Source organism: Capricornis sumatraensis, chromosome 2 (genome assembly GCF_032405125.1).
Source record: "Capricornis sumatraensis isolate serow.1 chromosome 2, serow.2, whole genome shotgun sequence".
Taxonomy (NCBI): domain Eukaryota; kingdom Metazoa; phylum Chordata; class Mammalia; order Artiodactyla; family Bovidae; genus Capricornis; species Capricornis sumatraensis.
In genome coordinates, this window is record NC_091070.1 from 49,427,387 (window position 1) to 49,452,500 (window position 25,114).

Genomic DNA, 25,114 nt, shown 5'->3' on the forward strand with positions numbered 1-25,114 from the left:
TCAAGAAAATTAGAGCCACCAAGGGAACATTTCATGCAAAGATGGGCTCAATAAAGGACAGAAATAGTAGGGACCTAACAGAAGCAGAAGATATTAAGAAGAGGTGCCAAGAATACACAGAAGAACTGTACAAAAAAGATCTTCACGACCCAGATAATCATGATGGTATAATCACTCACACTCACCTAGAGCCAGACATCCTGGAATGTGAAGTCAAGTGGGCCTCATGAAGCATCACTATGAACACAGCTAGTAGAGGTGATGGAATTCCAGTTGAGCTCTTTCAAATCCTGAAAGATGATGCTGTGAAAGTGCTGCACTCAATATGCCAGCAAATTTGGAAAACTCAGCAGTGGCCACAGGACTGGAAAAGGTCAGTTTTCATTCCAATCCCAAAGAAAGGCAATGCCAAAGAATGCTCAAACTACCGCACAATTGCACTCATCTGACACGCTAGCAGAGTAATGCTCAAAATTCTCCAAGCCAAGCTTCAACAATACATGAACCATGAACTTCCAGATGTTCAAGCTGGTTTTAGAAAAGGCAGAGGAACAGAGATCAAATTGCCAACATCCGCTGGATCATAGAAAAAGCAAAAGAGTTCCAGAAAAACATCTATTTTTCTTTGTTGACTATGCCAAAGCCTTTGACTGTGTGGATCACAATAAACTGGAAAATTCTGAAGGAGATGGGATTACCAGACCACCTGACCTGCCTCTTAAGAAACCTATATGCAGATCAGGAACCAACAGTTAGAACTGGACACGGAACAATGACTGGTTCCAGATAGGAAAAAGAGTACGTCAAGGCTGTGTATTGTCACCCTGCTTATTTAACTTCTGTGCAGAGTACATCATGAGAAACATTGGACTGGAAGAAGCACAAGCTGGAATCAAGATTGCCGGGAGAAATATCAATAACCTCAGATATGCAGATGACACAACCCTTGTGGCAGAAAGTGAAGAAGAACTAAAGGGCTTCTTGATGAAAGTGAAAGAGGAGAATGAAAAAGTTGGCTTAAAGCTCAACATTCAGAAAACGAAGATCATGTCATCTGGTCCCATCACTTCATGGCAAATAGATGTGGAAACAGTATCAGACTTTATTTTTTGGGCTCCAAAATCACTGCAGATGGTGATTGCAGCCGTGAAATTAAAAGATGCTTACTCAAGTTATGATCAACCTAGATAGCATATTCAAAAGCATATTCAAACAAAGGTCTGTCTAGTCAAGGCTGTGGTTTTTCCAGTAGTCATTTCTGGATGTGAGAGTTGGACTGTGAAGAAAGCTGAGCGCCAAAGAATTGATGCTTTTGAAGTGTGGTGTTGGGAGTTCCAACCAGTCCATCCTAAAGGAGATCAGTCCTGGGTATTCATTGGTAGGACTGATGTTGGAAGCTGAAATTCCAATATTTTGGCCACCTGATGCGAAGAGCTGACTCATTTGCAAAGACCCTGATGCTGGGAAAGATTGAGGGCAGGTGGAGAAGGGGACAACAGAGGATGAGATGATTGAATGGCATTACTGACTCAATGGACATGGGTTTGGATAGACTCCAGGAGTTGGTGATGGACAGGGAGGCTTGGCGTGCTGCAATTCATGGGGTCGCAAAGAGTCGGACACGACTGAGCAACTGAACTGAACTAGCATGTAGCTCATGGCATGATCTGATAATAATTAGGATATGGTAATAGTAAAATATTAGTAATCAACGTTTTTATCTATAGTTGACAAAATGTAGGCTAAAGAATTAAAACTATATTGGAGTCATTGGATTTGCTACTGAGCACCATATTTAAAGTATATAGTTACCATTGTATAATTATTAAATATAATCATAGCCTTATACTTTGTTTATAAACATATTCCTATACTTTGAGGAAGAAAATATGTATGAATCTTAGGTACTTTAATGATTGTTAATTATGTAATAATTGAATTTTCTTTTGATGATTTCAAATTATTAGAATCTCATCCTGAAAAAATCAAGTTCATAACAGAGTGTGTCTTGCTGTATAGCTGGTATGAATATATTAAAAAATAAAATAGTGTAAAATCCCAAACTAATTTTTTGTTTACTGTTACATAATTTGAGGCAGTTCTAGGCATTTATGGCAGACAACTGATACATAACCAAGTACAAGTAGCAATTTTGATAAAAATTTAGAATTAGATTTTTTAAAAAGAATTCTCTTTGCATCTAAATTTAAACCTCTACATATTGTTTCTCACTGAAAATAATCAGAGATACTTGGAAAAAATGGCTGGTTTTATACTTGAAGCAGGGGATGCACAAGATAAACCTGGAACATCTTGTTATACCAGGTATTAAGGAAGATTAAAGACTACTGGAATCTTGTCAAAAAGACTCCCATGGCTGAAAATGGAACAGTTTGAGCTTTAATAATTTCTAATGTGGTTTGAGACACAGCATATATGTTTAAATACAGGATTCATAATGACTTTTTTTTTTTCATAATGACTTAAAAAAAATAACTAGTCATACTGTTGGGGATACTGTCAGTCATTGTTTTAAAGTTGAAAGAATTACTTATCCTGTCTTTCCTTTGAGAACTGTATCCTTGGGCAACTACATAAATGATGAGGGGGAAATTTATTTTTATAAAACTATTCTAGCTAACAAATGGGAAATGAATTATAAGATTAGAATATCATCACTTTGTAAACCTTGTTAAGTTAATGAATGTAAGCATTGAATGTCATGGATTTTAACACAGAAAAGCAGCCAGAACATTTGCCTCTTGATGTAAAACAAAATACTACCCATGAAAAACTCTTGCCCTTGCGAGAAAGGATTGAACTACAATCTGATCAAGCATCTAAATTCAACTACTAACTTATGGAAAACACAGAAGAAGAAAATGTTAAATACTAATAGCAACTCCTTGCTGGATATAATCAGGAAAATCCAGCCTATAGAAAGCTGCCGCTGCTGCTGCTAAGTCACTTCAGTCGTGTCCGACTCTGTGCAGCCCCATAGAGGGCAGCCTACCAGGCTCCCCGTCCCTGGGATTCTTCAGGCAAGAACGCTGGAGTGGGTTGCCATTTCCTTCTCCAATGCATGAAAGTGAAAAGTGAAAGTGAAGTCGCTCAGTTGTGTTCGACTCTTAGCGACCCCATGGACTGCAGCCCAATAGGCTCCTCTGCCCATGGGATTTTCCAGGCAAGAGTACTGGAGTAGGGTGCCATTGCCTTCTCTGTATAGAAAGCTACAAAATAACAAAAAAATCTTTTCCTCTCCTCCCAAAATCTCAAAGAACAAACAGGAGGGGACACATTTAAAAATTAAAGTCAAATAACATTTAAAAATTCAGATCCTCAGTTTTCTTTAGCCATGTTTCAAGTGCTTAACCAGCCATATGTGACTCATTGCTACCATATCAGACATGGCAGGGATGGAAAATTTCCATCTTTGCAGAAAGTTCTGTTGGATAGTTGTATTAATTTCCTAGGGCTTCCAAATAAATCACCACAATCTGAGTAGCTAAAATTACAGAAATTTATTCCCTGACAGTTCTGGAGGCCTGAAGTTCAAAATTAAGGTGTTGGTAGAGCTTTATGCCCTCTGAAGGTTCTAGGGGCTTATCCTTCTTTGCCTCTTCCAGCTTCTGATGGCATTCTGATGTTTTGGTTTGTGGCAGCATATTTACCCTTTCTCTTTTAAGGACACCAGTCATTGGATTTAGAGCCTACTATTAAATCTAGGATGATCTTGAGATCCTTAATTACTTCTTCAAAGACCCTATTTCCAAATAAGGTCATGTTTGCAGATACTGGATGTTAGGATTTGAATATAATTTTTTTTAAGAGACAGAATTTTAACCGACTACAACAGGGGTGCTAAACATTAAAAGAGACTTAAGGCATATCGAACAGTTGCAGTGTTTGGACTCTTTGGATTCTGATGCAAGGAAACATTATAAAATTAAAAATTATGAAATGAGGGAATTCCCTAGCAGTCCAGAGGTTAGAATACCACTTGTCCACTGCTGGGGTTATGGGTTCGATCCTTGGTATGGGAACTAAAATCCTGCATGTCATGTGGTGTGGCAAAGAGGGGAATATATATCACTTCAAAAAACTGTCTAAAAATTATGAAATGATTGTACATTTGGATAATGAATATATTAAAGTTTGTTAGCTTCTTTATGGGTAGTACTAGTGTTTAATCCTTTTTAAAGAACTTTTATTGTTTAGAAGTAGAGCAGTATTTATAGTTGAGATGAAATGATATATTGGAAAATTTTCAAAATAATGCAGGAATGAGGAAATGAATAGGTTATGGATCAGGGGCTGCAAGCAATAACCCAGGAAGCTTACAGCCTGTTTTTGTAAATAAGATTCTATTGGAACAAAGCTATGCTGATTCAAGTACATATGGCCTATGGCTACTTTTGTGCCATAAAGGCAGAACTGAGTGATTTGAAAAGAGACCCATGGGCCTTGGAAAACTGAAAACATGTACTGTGTGACATTTGTGGACCCCTGCCTGGTATAGTTCAAAAGAGGTAGACAGTGAATTGATAATAGTTAAAGCTGTCTCTTTTTTTGTATATGTTTGAAATGTCCCCATAATATGTTAAATTTTCTGAAAAATAATAGTTGCGTGTTTCTCTGGTTTGAGAGAAAGAAAGAACTATGTCTTAAAGAGAAACTCAAAGGAAAGTATGTAAATATTTTATTATTTTATTCTAGAAAAAGTTTTTAATGTAAGTTTATTCATTTTAATTGGAGGCTAATTACAATATTGTATTGGTTTTGCCATACATCAACATGAATCCACCACGAGTGTACACGTGTTCCCCATCCTGAATCCCCCTCCCTCCTCCCTCCCCATTCCATCCCTCTGGGTCATCCCAGTGCACCAGCCCCAGGCATCCTGTATCGTGCATCGAACCTGGACTGACGATTCGTTTCATATAATATATTATACATATTTCAATGCCATTCTCCCAAATCATCCCACCCTCTCCCTCTCCCACAGAGTCCGAAAGACTGTTCTATACATTTGTGTCTCTTTTGCTGTCTTGCATACAGGGTTATCGTTACCATCTTTCTAAATTCCATATATATGCGTTAATATACTGTATTGGTGTTTTTCTTTCTGGCTTACTTCACTCTGTATAATAAAACACTACATTTTTAGGGAAAGATATTTGGTAAAGTTATTTTAACAGCAAGGGAACGATAAAGCTAATTTCAATGTTGTATTTAACCCCCAAGGGAAGATATTTATACTCCATTATTTGTATTTATTACCTTATTTATATGGTGTAAATACTTTAAAAAAATAATATTCAGTAAGAATTTTTTACTGAAATAGAGGATAAAATGCTCTATTTCCTTCAAACAGGAAAAAATAGGAAAAAAAATCTTGAGTAAGACTCCCTTAGACTCTTAGTTGGGCCTGCCATATACCCTAGGCTGGCACTGTATGTTTCTGCAGTGATGAAAATTTTAAAAATCTTTGTTAAATGTGCCTAATAAGCGCTTGAAATGTGGCTAGTGCAACTGAGGCAGTGCTTTAAACTTTAATTATTTGAAATTTATGTTTAAATAGGCTCATGTGACTGATGTCTACCATATTATTGAAACAGACAGTTTAGAACATGGTTTAGCCCTTGATTTAATAATCTGTTAATAATTCTCCTATAGAATATTCAGTGTTTGGTTTGCTGACATTTTGCTTAGGTCACTGAGTTTTGTCCATTATCTTGTGTGCTTTGACTCATGCTTCTTGTGCTGAATGGTAGCAGTTTGATTTACTTCTCTTGTGCCTTATATTCCAAAAATTGAGTCTTCAGGATCAGAACTGCTGAACTAAAGTTTATTGAAAACATAATATTTTATTAGTTATAATGTGTTTTGAAATTTTCATAGGTTGTTATTTTTAATGTCAGAATTTTATGACTTGATATTCTGTTGATTTCTACTTAAAATATTAATCCATTGACTTCTGAGCCCCAAACAAAATTCTTTTTGTTTTGTAACTTGAGTCATTCAGCAAATATTACTTGTTATGAGCCATGCATTCTTGAGAATTGGGGAATAATAGAGGAAATAGACTCTGACTTATGATGTGAGCATATTTGATAGTATTTTTAGAAAGAAAGCACAGTGTGCTTGAGAGAAACACTGGATAGTCATATACTAGAGGAATGAGAATAAGATAGTATATGACTGGGAAGAGACCAAACAAAAATGTTTATATGTTTTTATTTTGTTATTTTGTCACTTGATGGTAATGGAGATTGTACATCAAAATTTTTAACAGTGTTCCTGTTACTGTATAAATGTGATTTTTTAAATTCACCAAAGGACTTGTAATACAGAAAGAACTTATAACCAAATATCTGACAACTCAATTTAAAAAAATAATAAGGCAAAGTTATCTAAAACTACACTACATCAAAGAAGATACATGAGTGGCCAACAGTACTTGTAAACATGTTCAGTGTCATTGACATTGCTATCAGAGAAACACAAGTTAAAACCACAGTGAGTCACTCTATAATCAATTAGAATGACTAAATTAAAACAACAACAATAAATCATAATACCAAACATGGCTGCGTCATGTCAAATGGAAATGAGCAATAATCTAGACACCTTAGGAAAGCAGCTTGACACTTTCTTACAAATTCAACATACACTTACCATATAACCCAACATTCCCACTCCCTGGAATTCATCCAAGAGAAATGAAACGTGTATATACATTTTTTTTTTTTGATAATCATCATGGAGGACTTATTCATAGTAATACCAAATGGAAAACAAATATTTATCAACTGGCGAAATTAGTTTTTAAAAATAATACAATATAGATAACTCACATCTACGTAAAGGAAAAGTACTCAGCAGTCAAAAGAAACAAAATATTGATAAGCGTGTACATGGTTATATCTCGAAGGCATTAAGCTAGTTGAAGTAAAACACTACATACTGATTTCTTCTGTATGAAACTTCTCTGTCTTAATGATAGTTATTGGTTTTACCTATTTAATGTTATGCATTAGTCCTCATGTTCCAGCTTTGTTCTTCATCCTTGGTTGAAAGCTTATTATAGTAATAGGTGTTATCCAAATATCTGAAACCTGTCATGAAGTGCTTAGAAGTGAATCTGTTTTCTCTGTCCATTCAGAACCAATAGCATCCTTGATTCAGATTCCCCAGATGGATGTCTGCTTTTTGCTCTTGTTCCTTTTACAGACCAGCTTCCTTTACTTATTTATCACTTTGCCCAAATTCACAAGATCTGTAATTTAAGCACTGCCTTTATATCTGACTTTTGGGTCCAGTTCACAGGAGAGAACATTCGATTATTAATAAGCCAGTGGATTGACTGGTCTCAAATTAGTCACCTCTGTCTCGTCTGGTTGGGATTAGGGAATGTGATCGTTGACTGGTATGGCTGCCTATGCTGCACATTTAACTGAGTGGAATTTGTGATGTTATATTATACAAGTAATTAAATGAATTCTCCATATGTTAGGTTTCTTTGATTACCTTTATGTATGTTCATTAACATATTTTTTTAAGTACTTATAAAAATATACAGTGACAGATGATGGTACTACAAAGACGACTAGAGGCAGGTATAATCCTTGCCCCCAAGGAGTTATAGTCCTAGTGGAACTAAGGGAATGGGAGTGACACGCAAACAATAAAAATGATGTAATACAGTGATAAGAAGTAGGTAACTGATACAAGTAGACTACTTAATAGTCATATCAAGTAAGGATGTAGAGTTGGATTTCTGTCCGTGCAATGAACAGTGTGACCTTGAGTAAGTTTCTTAAAATATCAAAGTACCAGTCTTTAAAAAGAGAGTGACGCACAATTTCATTGTGTCACCCCAGAATAATGTACATGAAAGTGTGAAGTATAACAAAACTGATAATTGTTTTATTGAACTGTTTCATTACCTTCAGTTTTAGTGTAATCCAGTAATTGTTGAAAGACTAATCTTTTTTTTTCTACTGCTGTAGCCTTGGAGGATATGTCATCTTTTTGAAACTTGACTTTTGCTTTCTTTTTCATGTGGATGTAAATTTTGTTGTGAATTCTAATGTATTGGCCTTTCCATATTACTTGCTGATCTCTTAGTTCTTCTGATAGGTGCTTTGCTATTTTGTCAGGCTCTTTCCTTGTACATTCTTTTGCCTTTGTGTATTTTTACTTTTCTCTTTGAATTTAACATTTTACTTTTGATACAAATATTTGAAGCTCTACTTTTATACATAAGGATTCCTTGTGTATAGTATTTCTACTAAGTTGCTTTAATTTTTAAAATCAATATTGTTGCTATTGTTTTGTATTAACTCAAGTTTATATTGATGTATCATTATTAATTGATTAGTCAGGAATAAAGGCATCTATTACTTGTGTCATTGTGAATCTGTGTATTTTTCCTCCCAACTCAACTACAGGTTTTATATTTTAGAAATCAGATATTTTTATGCTTTCAAGTTACATTGCTTTCTGTAGTTCACTCTGTTGGGAAATATGAAAACGATTATTTTGCTTTTCGTTTGAGGCAGATACATGCCACTGATCGTTAACTCGTGTGTGTGTGCATGCTAAGTCGTTTCAGTCGTGTTGGCTTCTTTGTGATCCCTGTAGACTGTAGGCTCCTCTGTCCTTGGGATTCTCCAGGCAAGAATACTGGAGTGGGTTGCCATTCCCTTTTCCAGGGCATCTTCTGACCCAGGAATTGAACCTACGTCTCTTACATCTCCTGCATTGGCAGACATGTTCTTTACCACCAGTGCCACCTGGAAACCCCTGATTGTAAGTCTTGTGTTATTAAATAAAGTAATCACTTACATTGGATGGCTCCTGTATTGGATAATTGGCATTTTACATTGACAGCTATCAGCAAAATTAGCTCTTTGAAAAGGTGACTGATAAATATGTTATTTATTTATTACATGTATCTTGTGTAATGAATGATACAGTATAGTTATGGGGTCTAGAATTTAAACTGGCATTCAGTGATATGAAAAAAGCATATAAATTTTTCTTTTGCAGTACTGAAAATGTTATTTGTAAAGTAATACATACACACATACACATACAGAAAGTGAAAAAATATAATTAAGCAAAAATAAGAAAATTAAAAACACCATATTCTCATCACCTAGAGATGACATAGTTAATACTTTAGTGTTCTAGATATTTTTCTGTGTGTGTATATGTATACTTGTATTTCTTTACTGGTAATATATTAATTTGTACATGTTATTTTAATATATGCTTTTTTATGTTAATTTATGCTTTTCTGTATCAGCAGATTTTTATCTTATCTAACCCATGCTCACATTTTTTCAGTTTATTTTAACCTGTTATTTGCAGTTGATCTGTTAAAACCAGGTCCAATCCAGAATAACTATTCAAGTGTTTTAAATCTAGCACAGCACTGCCCCCTGCCACCACACACACACCTTTTTCTTGGCACTGACTTTTTGATTAGCCATTGCCTTTTGTTGTGCATGTCTCTTTTGTTGGGGGTGGGTGGGTGGGGTGAGGTGGCATGTTTAGTTGTGTCCTGTTGGTGTTGTTTAAATTATTCCTCTATATCCTGTATTTTTTAAATTTTTTCAGCTCTCTATATCTTGTATTTTAAGTAAGCTCATAATTTTTAATTTAGCGACAATATAAACTCCTCTTCTCAATAATCTTTTAACCAGATCAGTATGGTAACTATAAATATTGAATGATTTTTGTCCTCATCTTTCTTTTTGTTCAAAGACTAGAAGAGTTTTCATGAATTACCTATGTACACATTTCTTAAATTATGGTAAGTTAATAAAAAGGAAATCTAGATTTTCTTAGGTCCGCAAATATTATTATCTTTGTGCTAGTCTGTCCAACTCCTTGTGACTCTGTGGACTGTAGCCCTTCTGGCTCCTCTGTCCATGGGATTCTCTAGGCAAGATTACCGGAGTGGGTTGCCATTCCTTTCTCCAGTGGATCTTCCTGACCCAGGGATTGAACCTGTCTCTTAGATCTCTTGCATTGGCAGGTGGATTCTTTACCACCTGGGAAGCCATTATTATCTGTAGCCTGTGATAATCTACTTGAGTATAAATAAATTCAAGTTATCTCTAGGGTTTTCTTTAAAAATACTTAATAAAACATTTAAAATAATGTTTTCTTTAAAAAGGAAGGTGTGAAGTAGGTGCATTGCTGAACCATTTGTATACCTTACCTTGTATTGCTAGAATATTATTGATCAAATTAGAAAGTTTTAATTACAAGGTCAGTTCTTAAAATTAGGTCACCAAGTGCTTCAATTTTGGGAAACGCATATTGTGGAGTACAAAATGTTTTAATGATTATTTAACAAAATGGATTCCTGAGAGATTTGACATTTCAGTATATTACTTAACTTGAATTTCACTGCTTCTTACTTTGCCTTGTATTAATCATTGGGAAAGTGCTAATAGATTCTATCATACCAAATCTTAAAATCCACAGACTACTGAAAAATGGAAATATTAATAGATGTAGCTAAAAACATAAAGTAGGAAGGCATGAGCCTTAAAACTTACATTTCTGAGAAAATCTCATTGGTGATTTTACAGTTGTGAAATTTGATGTTTGGAAAAACAGGTTTACGGATTAAAACTGCAAACAAAGATGAGTCCTTACATATTTTTATATCTATTAACCCAGGACAGTAAAATAAACTTAAAACAGAAATGATTTATAGTGCTTGGTTCAGCAGTACATATACTAAAATTGGAACGCTACAGAGATTAGCATGGCCCCTACACAAGGATGACACACAAATTTTTGAAGCATTTCATATTTTTTGAGGTTTGACAGAAAACAAAAAAAATTCTGTAAAGCAGTTATCCTTCAATTTAAAAAAAGTATTTTAAAATTTATGAAGATTTTATTTATTTCAAATTAGATGAGCATTATGCAGTGAATTTCTATTTATTAACCCTAATTACTGAAAAAATTGTACTCCTTCCCCAAAAGTTTCAGTGGAGTGGTTTTATTAATTCTTTTATCTAAATTGAGTAGTTTATGTCTTCTTTCTTCATGTGCTTACTACTTTTCTGATTTTATCACTTAAGACTAATGGATGCCTGCTCATTTCTCATTATGGACCCAGAAACAGGTGTGGATGTGTGAACAAGGGGAAAGGTTTGGAAAATCTTCCCTTGTTCAGTGATTATATCTGATCCTTTGCTGTGCTCTTTAAAACCTAAGGCATGAGCAAGGCTCTGACTTGGATCAGGGTATCCTTTCCTAATTTAAATTCCCTTCCACATCAGACACAGGAGTCCTATTTTCTAATACCTAGTTTTAATTTTCTTTCCTGAGCTTTAATTACAAAAACCTCTACCTGCTTGGTCATACACCTTGTCATATATGTATATGTACATATGTACAAGACATATACATATATATGAACAATCTTTAGGTACCTCATTTTCTAAATATACCTCACTTGAATAGTTGAATTCAAATCTCTTAGTTGAGGCGAATGCAATCAGAAGTGAATCTGCATGTATACAGTTATTTAGTGGCCCATGAGCTGGTAAGGAGAGTTTATGGTTTGGAAAGAATGTGTATAAGTTTACATGTAACACAGTTATATTACAGTATATAGAAGGTGACCTTGATTTATCAGGTTACAAAAGTAGCATTACAGAGACAAAAGGAAAATTTCTCCAATCCAATTTAATCTTAAGCAGTTACTTTCTGTTTTTTTTAAATGATCTTTTAGCTGTTTTCTTAAGAAATGTAGTTTTTCTTCATAACAATGATTTAGTTGAAAAATCAGTTATATTGCTCAGTATTGAGCCAAATCACCGTCATCTGCTCTGGTTATTGACCCCTAAGATACTTAGAATATGGTATCATTTTAGAAAGTAGAAGATAAAAAGGGAAAAGGGCACTTCTCCTGATAACTGAGGTTGCTTTGTCTACCAAAAATTCGTGCTATTTCCTAGCCCTTCCACCCAAGTTCAGTTCAGGAAATAATTCCTGAGCATAGTCCATTTGTATTTGAGCACTCTCGATGGTTTGTGTTGGCCTCAAGTTAGAGGACTGACTGTTGTGCAGGAGGTCAGTCTTATTGCAGGGCATGATGAGCAATGATAAGAGTGACCATGGAGTGTTGGAGGGGAGGAGATATAAGATAGAAGATAGAAGTCACCCCAGATGGGCAGAGCTCAGAATGCACGGACTTAAGTTAATGTTTTGAAACACACCTCTTTTAAACCCCCAAATGTTAACTTGAAAACTGTTGGCTTGGAAGACACTTCTTTCAAGAGAAAATACGGATATCATAAAAAAATAAAAAAAATACTCATTTATGGCCATTAGCAAATTGTTTCCCGTGATAGAAGCAAGCAAGAAGCATGAGTATGATCACTGACTTCTAGATCTACTTCTTTTGTTTCACCGTCGATTATCCTGGGTTGCTTCAAGGTTCATTCCCACTCTTTAAAATCTCAATGTGTTGATTTCAAAAACCAGAAGAAAGAAAAAGGCAGGGGTCAGATTTAAGGGAATGTGGGAATAGAGGGGCTAGTGCAAAGGAAAGCTGGAAAAGCCAGGCCAGGAGTATTAATCCAATGTTTACACAGTAAGGAGAGTGATTTCTTTATATGATTAGTAAATTTTCTATGATGGAGATTTCTGAAAAGAAAGTTCTGAAATTATTTGTAAAGTAGCAGCATACATAAAGTATTAAACTTTTCAAGAAGACAGTTTTGAAGAACAGCATAGTTTTGGTTTAAGTGTTGACATGCTTATTTAGAAAAGAATTAGTCTTGCTACAGATCATATTAAATGGTTTAAAATAGCTGATGAGTAGAACAGCTGTTGGTTGCAACTCATGATTCCATGATGAAGTATAGAACTCGTGGTCCAGTTTTCAGTATCAAGCTGTTTTCTCTGTCTGATTCTAGCCACCATTGAAGTCAAATACACTGGGGCTTGTTGAAGTCTAGAAGTAATAACGTAGAGGGATCAGAGGATTATTATTTTAGTAAAAATAAAAGTTGCTTCATGCATTTAAAGTCAGGTATTGTACATGCTATAATGTCTGAAAGAAAATTGAAGCTTCTAGTGTTCATGAGATGGCAACTCAAAGAAAAACAGACTTTATGGCTTTTGAGATAGTCATTATACAACAGTCTGGCTTACTGGAAAATGAAAAGGGGAAAGAAAAGCTAGCTGAATAGTCCCAGGTCAGTTTTATTTACCTGTAAGTTACTCCTTTCACATATAGATCATGGTGTAAATTGAGTGGAAATATACCGGTGGGGACACTACTTATAGCTGTATTTTCAGAACCTCATAGTTATGATATTATGTGAATTATATAATCCTTCTTTGAGGGTACTTTCCCTTTACCCATGTAATAATGGGCCCTCATTTCTTTACCAATAGGAGTTTTCAAAGGATAATAAAACAACAAAGACAAAGGAAATCAGACTTCAAGTTCAGCCAGCCATAGACAGAGCTATGGTGCAAATAATCAGTTGAAATAAACTGCCCCCAAAAATAAAAGCTTGATTTTTTTTTTTAAAGAATAACTTTGGTTGTAATCCTCAGTAAAATGCAAGGATCGATAAGAAATTCTTGCAATACACGCCAAGACTACAAGCCTAAATAATCATTAGAAATATTTTGTAATATATGTAATATTTTATTATTTGCATTCTCTTTTAAATCCTGTCTTGTAATATTTAAAAATTGGTATTAAAAATTAATGAGGATTGCTTTTTCAATTAAAATCACTTTATAGGCAGCTTCAAGGAATATTTTTATTTCTGAATGCAAGGTATATATAATCAAAGCTTTTTAATAAATAAGTTCATTTTCTTCCTCATGTGGGAAATATCCTTAGTTTTACACTTTTAATATTTATAGTACTGTGTATTATTTCACATATATTCTTAACACGTGTTTACCTCAGGCTGTTTCTTTTTTAAATACTCAAGTATGTTCATGGACTGCTACCCAGTCTTTTAAACATAATCCCCTTTTCAGTTGTGCATTTATCCTTCAGTCATAGAAAGGGTAGTTCCTTTTACTGCTAAAGCTCATCAAGTGCTTTTTCCCTACTCATATTTTTTTAATACATATTTTATTGAAGTATAGTTGACTTACAGTGTTTCAGGTGCACAGCAAGGTGATTCAGTTATACAAATACACATATATTATTTTTGAAATTATTTTCCATCATAAGTTATTACAAGATACTGACTGTAGTTCCCTATGCTGTACAGTTAACCTTTGTTGCTTGTTGTGTATCTATTTTTTCATTAGAAATCTAGTATTGTATTCATATTTAGTCAAACAAGTCGAATCAAAATGTCATAGTTTTTTTAGCTAGGCAAAAATTCATAAGTTTTCTAAAATATATATATATGTATAGAAAAGCTTTTCTGCAACACTTGATAAAGGCTTGAGGAAGAACATCAGGAAAAAAAAGAGATGGAAAAATTGGAGAACAGAAGCTAAACGAAATGGGAGCACTGAATGTGAAATAGAAAAAGTGAGACAAGCTGGATGAAAGTTAAAAGATCATTGTATATTGTTTTTAAACACGACTGCTCGTTAGAAACATATCTGGAGTTCTGGAGAATAAAAGCAATACTGGGCATTTGTATTTTTCAAAAAATCTCAAGATAATTCTGATATGCATCTGGATTTTAAAAAGTGATCACAGGTTTTTCTATTAGATTCTAGTTTTGGTCATAAAGAGTTCTATTATTTTTCTGTTAACCAATCATGATAGAGTGTTGTTAAGTGAGTAATAGTTACATAATCACAATTATAAAAGATGTTTATCAGTTTTCACAGTCAATAGCCAGACAAAAATATAAAAGACAATTACAATTGCAAGCCGTAATGGGAACACGATTAACTTAACAATATAAAATAATTACATACAATTTGGGGGGGGTCAGGCAGAGTGATGTGCTAAGTGAAAGTGCATCCGTGCACTATGTTTTCATCCACCCAGTCAGTCTGTCTTTTGGTTGGTGAATTTAATCCATTTACATTTGAGATAATCATTGATATGTATAATCCTATTACCATTTTCTTAATTGTTTTGGGTTTATTTTCTTTTCCTTTTCTATATCCTGCCTAGAGAAGTTCCTTTAGCGTTTGTTGTAAAGCTGGTTTGCTGGTGCTGAATTCTCTTAACGTTTTCTTGTCTGGAAAGCTTTTGATTTCTCCATCAAATCTGAAGGAGAGTCCTGCTGAGTATTCTTGGTTATAGGTTCTTCCTTCTGGCTAGTAGAGTTCCTGTTGAGAAATCAGCTGATAGCCCGATGGGAGTTCACTTGTATGTTACTTGTCATTTTTCCCTTGCTGCTTTTAATATCTTACCTCTGTCTTTAATTTTTGTCAGTTTGATTACTATGTGTCTTGGTGTGTTCCTCCTTGGGTTTATTCTTCCCGGGGCTCTCTGTGCTTCCTAGACTTGGTTGACTATTTCTCATGTTCAGAAGGTTTTCAGCTATTATCTCTTCAAATGTTTTCTCAGGTCCTTTTTCTCTCTCTTTTTCTGGGACCCCTCTAATGCAAATGTTGCTGCGTTTAATGTTGTCTCAGAGGTCTCTTAGGCTGTCTTCATTTCTTTTCACTCTTTTTTATATGCTCTGTTCTGTGGCAGTGATTTCCACCATTCTGTCCCCAGGTCATTTATCCATTCTTCCGCTTCAGTTATTCTGCTACTGATTCCTTCTGGTGTGTTACTTATCTGTTTGTTTGTTCTTTAATTCTTCTAGGTCTTTGGTAAACATTTCTTGGATCTTCTCAATCTTTGCTTCCATTCTTTTTCTGACATCCTGGGTCATCTTCACTATCATTATTCTGAATTCTTTTCTTGGAAGACTGGCTGTCTCCACTTCATTTAGTTGTTTTTCTGGGATTTTATCTTGTCCCTTTATCTGGACATAACCTTTTGCTTTTTCATCATGATTCAGTTCAGTTCAGTTCAGTCGCTCAGTTGTGTCAGACTGTGCGACCCCATGAACCGCAGCAGTTATGTGTCTTTGAGTGTGAGATGTCTTTTTTTTGGGGTGAGTTCAAGCATCCTCCTGTCAATGGTTGTTGTTCAACAGCTAGTTGAAATTTTGGTGCTCTTGCAGAAAAAGATGAGCTCAGGCCCTTCTACTCTGCCATCTTGAACTGGAAGTTACTCCCATATGTTTTTATAGTGATCAGTTATCATTAACATTACCTAGTGAATTTTTAATTCTAGTAATTTATTTTACTTACTCCTTCAATAAATATTTTGGCATGTCTTCTGTTTGTGTCTTTCTACAGAAAAAGTAATCTTTTCACATGTTTTTTTTTAGTTTTTCGTAATAGTAAGAAAATTACAAAATGTGACATCTGAACATTAAGATTGCATTATTTTATTTAGAATATTAGCTTAATATATAAACTCAAAGTTCAGATATTACCCTCAGAATTTCTCTCATAGTTGCTGTAACTGATCTTGTTGACTAATAAAACTTCCTTTAAAGGACAAAGGTTGTAATCAAACCTGATGGTGGGTTATGATGGCATGGTACAGATTTAACACTCCTCAAAAGATAATTCCTAACCATTCTTCTGATTTTCTTATCAAGTTTCTTATTAAAGTTTTCTGAGAATGAAAAACTGCAGAATGATAAAATACCAAGTATATTTTAAGGTAACATATGCTTTTACACTTCATCTTAGTCACAAGGCTGAGGAGCAATAACATTTGCTTTTAAAAAGGTAAAAATTCCAAATCTCAGTGAACAATTAGTCAATAAATATTTAATTGAATATCTACTATATTTCTAGATTTCTATGTGGACCTTCAAAGACTATTAAAATAATAGTGTTTGCCCTTAAGGAAATTTATGGTCCTTTTTGAAGAGACATGGTTAGTAACTAAGAAAGAATTTATATTCAGGAGTTTTAGTGTAGCTGACATTAAGTACATCAAAGTGGCAATAATGAAATTTAAAGCTGTTGCTAATGTGATTTTTACTTGAGCCTAAATATTAAAGGAAGTGATATAAGGTTTGTTCTATTTATTTAGATAATAACAAGTCAAATTACTTTTCTGGGAATACTTCATAATTTTTAGGCCAGTCCTAAAATTTTAAGTTCTTCAGAGAATAATCTTTGATTAAAATTATTTCGTAAGAATATTTTATAAAAAGGGGATGTCCATCACAAAATAGTTTAATATTTCATTTTAAGAAAGAAGTTTTAATATCTCCCTTGTGTCCACAAAGAGTCTGACACGACACAACACCTTGTGTGTGCATGTATTCTTTACTTCTGTACCTCTGCTCATAATGCCTTTCTCTGACAGCATCGCCTTAGCACCCTCTCAGCCCCCACAACCTACTCTACATTCCTCTGCAACCAGATCACTTGTCATCTCATCTTTGAACGTTATCTCCAAGTTCATTCACCTTCTGTTTTCCTGTAAGATTTTATTCATCCTGCCAGTCATGTTTGGTTATTCACTCATGTGACTCCTTTTTCACATTAATGCTTTTCTTGAAGATAGATGTTTTTTCCATATGTATTTGGGATGCCTAGCATAATGTTCGGAAAAGGCAATAGCACCCCACCCCAGTACTTTTGCCTGGAAAATCCCATGGACGGAGGAGCCTCGTGGGCTGTAGTCCTTGGGGTCGCTAAGAGCGGACACGACTGAGCGACTTCACTTTCACTTTTCACTTTAATGCATTGGAGACGGAAATGGCAACCCACTCCAGTGTTCTTGCCTGGAGAATCCCAGGGACAGGGGAGCCTGGTGGGCTGCCATCTGTGGGGTTGCACAGAGTTGGACAAGACTGAAGTGACTTAGCAGCAGCAGCAGCAGCATAATGTTGGCACATAGTAGATAGTTGTTGAATAAATTCCTGAATTACTTAAATTCTTAATACTCCAGATCTAGTGATTGGTTTTTGACATTTGTAGAAAGTTAAATTATGTTGTCATCACTTTTCACAGATATATCTAGGTTTATAGCTATAAGTCTTTGTCTTTCATTTTTTCAGTAATAAAGAAACTCAGGGCTATGGTGATTGATTTAACACCATGAGCTTATGAAAGTCATGAGTGTATTTTGTCATATGTAAGACAATTCAGCAGAGTTTACTGAAATATTAGCCTTTAAACAGATTTTATATACAGTTTTTACTAGTTCTAAATTGAGATGTAATTTTAAAATTCATTCATTTAGCAAATATTTATTGAATGTCTACTGAAATCTCTAGGCAGGGAGGTAGGCTTTGGAAGATACAGTGGTGAGTAAGAAACATAATTTCATGGAGCTTTATTAAAAAAGACAAAGAAGGTAAAGCATGAGTATGCTGAATAATTCAAAATTTTAAACTTTGGTTGGTATCAGTTCTGTTCAGTTGCTCAGTCATGTCCAACTCTTTGCCACCCCATGGACTGCAGCATGCCAGGCTTCCTTGTCCATCACCAACTACCAGAGCTTGCTCCAACTCATGTCCATCGAATCGGTGATGCCATCCAAACATCTCATCCTCTGCTGTCCCCTTCTCCTGTCTTCAATCTTTCCCAGCATTAGGGTCTTTACAGATGAGTAGGCTTCACATCAGGTGCCCAAAGTATTGGAGCTTCAGCTTCAACATCAATATCAGTGAATATTCAGGAATGATTTCTTTTAGAATTGCAGTCCAAGGGACTCTCAAGAGTCTTCTCCAACACCACAGTTCAAAGCATCCATTCTTTGGTGCTCAGTTTTCTTTATAGTCCAACTCTTACATCCATACATGACTATTGGAAAAACCATATGACTTTGACTCTGCAGACCTTTGTTGGCAAATGTCTTTGCTTTTTAATATGGTGCCTAGCTTGTGATCATAGCTTTTCTTCCAAGGAGCAAGCATCTTTTAATTTCATGGCTGTATTTACCATGTGCAGTGGTTTTTGAGCACCAGAAAATAAAGTCTGTCATTGTTTCCATTGTTTCCCCATCTGTTTGCCATGAAGTGATGGGACTGGATGCCATGATCTTTGTTTTTTGAATGTTGAGTTTTAAGCCAACCTTTTCACTCTGTTCTTTCACTTTCATCAAGAGGCTCTTTAGTTCTTCTTCACTTTCTGCCACTTTCTGTGTCATCTGTGTATCGGAGGTTGTTGATATTTTTCCTGGCAATTTTGATTCCAGCTTTGCTTTATCCAGTCCGGCATTTCACATGATGTACTCTTCATATAAGTTAAACAGAGGAGTTAAAGACATGAACCTCATTGTTGATGCCCCTACCTCCCTCCTCCCTCTCTTCCTCCCTTCTTTCCTTCTGAACTAATAGAGGGTTGTAGTTAGTGAATACTGAAGAGATAAAGCAGATAATTATATAAACTTTATTTTTTAATATAAAATTTTACATAGTTTCTTAGCTCCAGGCTTTGAGCTTGGATTTATTTATAATTCATAATTTCCTGAATTTTAAAAACTGAATTAGTGGTATGTACTCTGATGCTGGGAGGGATTGGGGGCAGGAGGCGAAGGGGACGAGAGAGGATGAGATGGCTGGATGGCATCACCAACTCGATGGACATGAGTTTGAGTGAACTCCGGGAGTTGGTGATGGACAGGGAGGCCTGGCGTGCTGCGATTCATGGGGTTGCAATGAGTCAGACACGACTGAGTAACTGAACTGACTAACTATATATTGTGTAACATTCCCTGGGGAGATCTATGGAAGAACTGGTAATCATATACAGTAGTAATTTTGAATTGAAACGTCCTAACATGCACATTGAGTGGGACAAAAAAGGACTATCCTTGTTTTAGTTAAGGTTAGATTTTACCACCAAATAAGTTGTATAAACGTTTGGATTTCAGGATGATTTGATTTTTAGAATTTTTTGATCAGGGATTACGGACCTCTTCCTGTTTGTTTTAATATTCCCACAGATCTGTAGAACATTTTCCTGTGCAGAGAGGAAGATCTTTATGTTTTCATTTTTATGAACCGTATATATGTCTGAGATGATGTGTATATATAAAAAATATATACAGTATACATATGTGTACATATATAAAAATTTATGGAAGCTTGTGCCTGTTGTGTTGGTGTTTGTGTCAGAGGTGGGAGAGAGGGAAGGTGGGGGCGGGGAGAAAGGGGGAGAGAAGTATGTTCGTGGATGGTAGGGACTGGATGGGAATAGGGAGACGGAGTGAGGATGGGGAGACAGGGAGTGGCTATGTGGGTCTGTGTAGCTCTTTCATCGTTGTGTTGACTCAGGTTTGATTACTAACATGGTGTGAAATGAAACCTTAATTGCAGTTTCACAGCTTTGTTAGCACTTAAGCTTATCATTAACAAATTTTCTTGCAAGAGATTTACCTAAAAATTCTGTGTAAAATTACAACCAGAACATTGTGTGTGCCATACAAAATAATAGTTTAAAAAAAAAATTAATGATCAAAACAGACCATGTCTTAAACTACTCTTTTACTAATCCTAAAGGAGTATGAAATGTTTTTGGTGCTATATAGTTACCTAAAGAAGCAGTTTCACTTTGCTTATTTAATAATTATTGTGTGGACTAAGGTTGAACACAGAAAGTGAAGAATGGCTGAGCCAGTTGTAGTGGTAGTAGTAATTTAGGTAAGCAGAAACTAATGATCCAAATTGGAAATAGACCAGGGCATTGGGTATTAACACCATCCCATTATGAAAAGTCTCATGAGATGTCAGATGACCTCAAGAGACTTGCACTTTTGTTTGTAAGGACCTTTGTAAGATTGTTCTAAGACACTTTGAGAAATACTCAAACTATGATATTGCTTATCAGTAAATGTGATAGAAATTACTTTTCTACTCAGTTATAAAACAAATGATTTTAGACCCTGAATCAATCAGATGAAATGAACTCTTAGGTTAGAATGCTCTATTTCTTTTTAAATAGCTATCAAAATCTTTAGTATTTCTTAAATTTAAGACCCTGAACCTTTTTAAACATTTCTGTATGAGAAGATAAACTTTCATATCCTTCCAGTACTTCTATGATGTTTTTTCTCCAATCCCTGTGTTCTTTGCTGACAACAGCAATTGTATGTACTTTGTGAGGTCAATAAATGCTGATTTCTGCAAAATGAAAGCTCTTAGGAAATGAGCTTAGTTGTGAAGAGGAAGCAGAAAGAATGAGGCAATCGAATGAGAAGGATTGCAAGGGATTATTTAAAAGTGTGAGTCAGAAACCAAATTAATATTACTTCCCTTGGGTCTCCCCAGTCTTCTATATGTATATTGTGATTTATTTTGGCTTACCTGGTTTGTTTATCTAGATATGTGGATGGTAGCAAATTTGCATTATCAAATTCTGTCTTTTCACATAGCCCAAAGCTAAATACATATGCTTGTAACTATAGTTCTTATTTTCAGAAAAAATGTGCTAAAAAAATTTAAGCCATGTAATTTAGGGTTACAAATAGATAGCACTTAGTGAAGGAAGGTTGACCCTATAGTGTATCTTTATTTATCCCATGATGTCTAATTAACTGAAATCTACTTTTTAAAATTCCTTTTGGGATACAAAACCTTATGAATTGTACTATAACCTGTTTAATTCTGAATAATTAGTTTTCCTATTTAAATGAGGAGCTCAGTGACCAAAGGAGGTATTTCTTGTAGTGTTTTTTAAATGATAGAATTTAGAAATTATTATGTGGTAAAACTAACTAGACCAACTACGAGGTTGAGGGAGTTTTAGTTATGAGGTTTTTGTTGTTTATTAAACTGCTAGGTTTGGAGAGTGGGCAGAAAGGGAAGAGGAACATTTTGAAATTATGCCCTACAGTTTTCAATCTTTTGTCAGCTTTTTGTGATGCTGTAGATGACTGTAATTTGAAACTGGAAATGTGAAAGATTTGTGGATTGGATGATTCACATACTGTTGGATTTTCCACATGGCTTAAATTCTTCATAGAAACAGTTTTACAGACACATAGCAAGAGGACAGGGTAATATTTATTCCATAGGACTTGAGACACAGTGACCTGTGTTCTAAAAAGGTGAAAGTAAGTTTTTATTCAACATTATAAAAAATTGCCTTATATGCTTTATTTTACTGCTTGCATTTCAGTGTTTTGATGTGGTATTTTCAATGTTGACTAAAAGTAACTGGGTGTGTTGACAGAACCACAGAAAAAAATTGAACTTGTGTTGCTAAATAAAATTTAAGTACTACTTTTAAAAATAAAACGTTACCCTTATAGACTGTTATGTATGATCTGTGTTTCCATGAGGAAATGTTGATTAAGTAGTTTCCATTTTGGTATTACAGTATGTCCTGTTGTAAGTTGCTGACTGTGGAAAATTTTTTTCAAGTAAGAGAAGCAGCTCAGCTTAAACCCTTAGTTTTTATTGTGGCAGACACCAGAAATAGAAATCTACCAACAATTTTATAATCTATTAAATTTCTCCATATCTTAGAATAAGTTACTATTGAAAGTTTTAAACAAGGTTGTTGACTATAAAATTGAGTTACCTTTGTATATCCTTGTACATGAAGGGTCCTTTGTACTTGAGCTACTGAATACACGTCTTCAGTTTTTTCAAAAAAATAAGCCTAGAGTAAATGACAAAATTTTCTGTTTAATATAGAGATGTTATGTGAGAGATGTTGTTAATCTAACAAACTAATTAAATACAATTCTGACAAAACTTGTTTATATGTAAAATTTAACAGGATAGACTTATTTTGGATGAAACAAAAAGTCTTAAAAAATCTGTTTTCTCTTAAATGAGTAACTTATCTTTGGAATTTTTGATGGTATTTGGTTCTCCTTGATAACAAAAGGATCAGGATTTGTAATATTAGTAAACGTATGTAAGATAAGTTTTTGAGGATACTTGAATTTTGATGTCAGCTTAAAAGTGCAGTAATTCAATATTGAAATTAAGTGTTTGCCTTTGAATTGTTCTAACAGAGGCCTCAGAGTGTGGTTTTTGTTTTCTGAATAGATGTTTTAAGTCTCTTGTTCAGTGCTTGCTTGTCAAGAGAAGAGGAAGAGGAGGGCAACTCATATAGCTGCTGTTTTATATGAAATTAAGGCTCTAGTTGGGCTCCAAAATCACTGCAGATGGTGACTGCAGCCATGAAATTAAAAGACGCTTACTCCTTAGAAGGAAAGTTATGACAAGCCTAGATAGCATATTCAAAAGCAGAGACATTACTTTGCCAACAAAGGTCCATCTAGTCAAGGCTATGGTTTTTCCAGTGGTCATGTATGGATGTGAGAGTCGGACTGTGAAGAAAGCTGAGTGCCGAAGAATTGATGCTTTTGAACTGTGGTGTTGGAGAAGACTCTTGAGAGTCCCTTGGACTGCAAGGAGATCCAACCAGTCCACTCTAAAGGAGATCAACCCTGGGATTTCTTTGGAGGGAATGATGCTAAAGCTGAAACTCCAGTATTGTGGCCACCTCATGCGAAGAGCTGACTCATTGGAAATGACTCTGATGCTGGGAGGGATTAGGGGTAGAAGGAGAAGGGGACGACAGAGGATGAGATGACTGGATGGCATTACCAACACGATGCACATGAGTGTGGGTGAACTCCGGGAGTTGGTGATGGACAGGGAGGCCTGGCGTGCTGCAATTCATGGGGTCGCAAAGAGTTGGACAAGACTGAGTGGCTGAACTGAACTGAGGGCTCTAGTCTGTGGAATAGCTATGGAATCTTTATCACATTGTAATAGTTTTGGTGCATGGCATAATCAATAATTTTTACTTTGAAAAGCTGGTATTTTTACATTTTAATGAAATTAGTTGTTTATTTTTAAACCAATGAATATTGTATTGTAAAGGGAATGGGCTTTCCCAGTGGTTCAAAGGGTAAACAATTCCACCTGCAGTGCAGGAGACTCGGGTTTGATCCCTGGATTAGGAAGATCTCCTGGAGAAGGAAATGGCAATCCACTCCAGTATTCTTGCCTGGAGAATTCCATGGACAGAGGAGCCTGGCAGGTTACAGTCCATGGATCGCAGAGTCGGACACAACTGAGTGACTAACGCTTTCACATAAAGAGAATAGAAACATGAGTAGCACTTAGAAAAAAAAGCTGTTGTTGGTAGTCTGATAATGTGGTACTCTAATTTAAATTTATGCTTTCAGAGAATTAAATTTGGACTTTGACATCATTAAGAAGTAAGACTTATATGAATTTTCAAGAAAAACCCAGGAAATAAACCATAAAGTGAAGATTAATTTTTATTTCAGAACACAATGAAGATTTAACTTTTAAAATGTCTTCATTCAAAGTAAACCTTTCATTTATCAAGTTAAAAATAAATTGGTCATAATGACATACCATATGTTATATGTATTAGTATGTCATATCATATTTATAAAGTTAATAAGGTGCTTCAAAATAATAGCTAAAACATGTAAGCCTTAATTATTAAACAAGGAAATTAAAATACTGTTCATGAATACAGTCAAGATTGATGCATTGTACCTTTTAGGCTTAGCAGAATATTTTAATAGTAACGTTTCATTTTCTATCAGTAAAAACATACTTTTGTTTGAACTCTTAAGAAATTATACAAATCAGTATGAATTTAAATGTTGTAAAGAGGGTGTAGAATGTACTTGGAGTTTTAATCATTATTTTAAAAATGTTTTGAAAGATACATTAAAGCTAACATTAATATATCTGAATTGGACTTTAAATTGTATTAAAGATCTTGTAGTGTGCCTGAATTTTAATTACAAAGTAGTGACTGAGTTCAGATCAATGCCTCTGACTTCTGATAAGCAAAACAGAGGAACTTCTCTTTTTTATGTATTGAAAGATGTAAAAACATCATTTTACTTTTTAACAGTTTGCTATATAGATATTGGTGAATACCAAACTGTTACTGAACCTGTGTGTAAGTAACCACATGACTACAGTTCAGGTCACTGATAGTTTTGTTCTATAAGTTCTTATAAAAGTATACTGTAATCTTTTGAAACTATTTACTGGTTGTAACAAAGATACAGTCACTTTTAGAAGATTTGGCAAGTATAGAAAAATTGAAAATGCCATTTACCAAGATACGTTAACTACATTTTGATGTTTGTTTT

General features: G+C 34.8%; 1 protein-coding gene and 1 non-coding gene across 3 annotated transcripts in view; both read left to right on the forward strand.

The window, feature by feature from the left end:
* Positions 1 to 25,114, forward strand: part of TCF12 (transcription factor 12) — a 388,964-nt gene that overhangs the window by 47,881 nt on the left and 315,969 nt on the right. The window lies entirely within an intron of this gene.
* On the forward strand, positions 10,738 to 10,841 carry LOC138074667 (U6 spliceosomal RNA). The gene has a single exon (XR_011144495.1). It is a non-coding gene; the product is annotated as a U6 spliceosomal RNA (small nuclear RNA).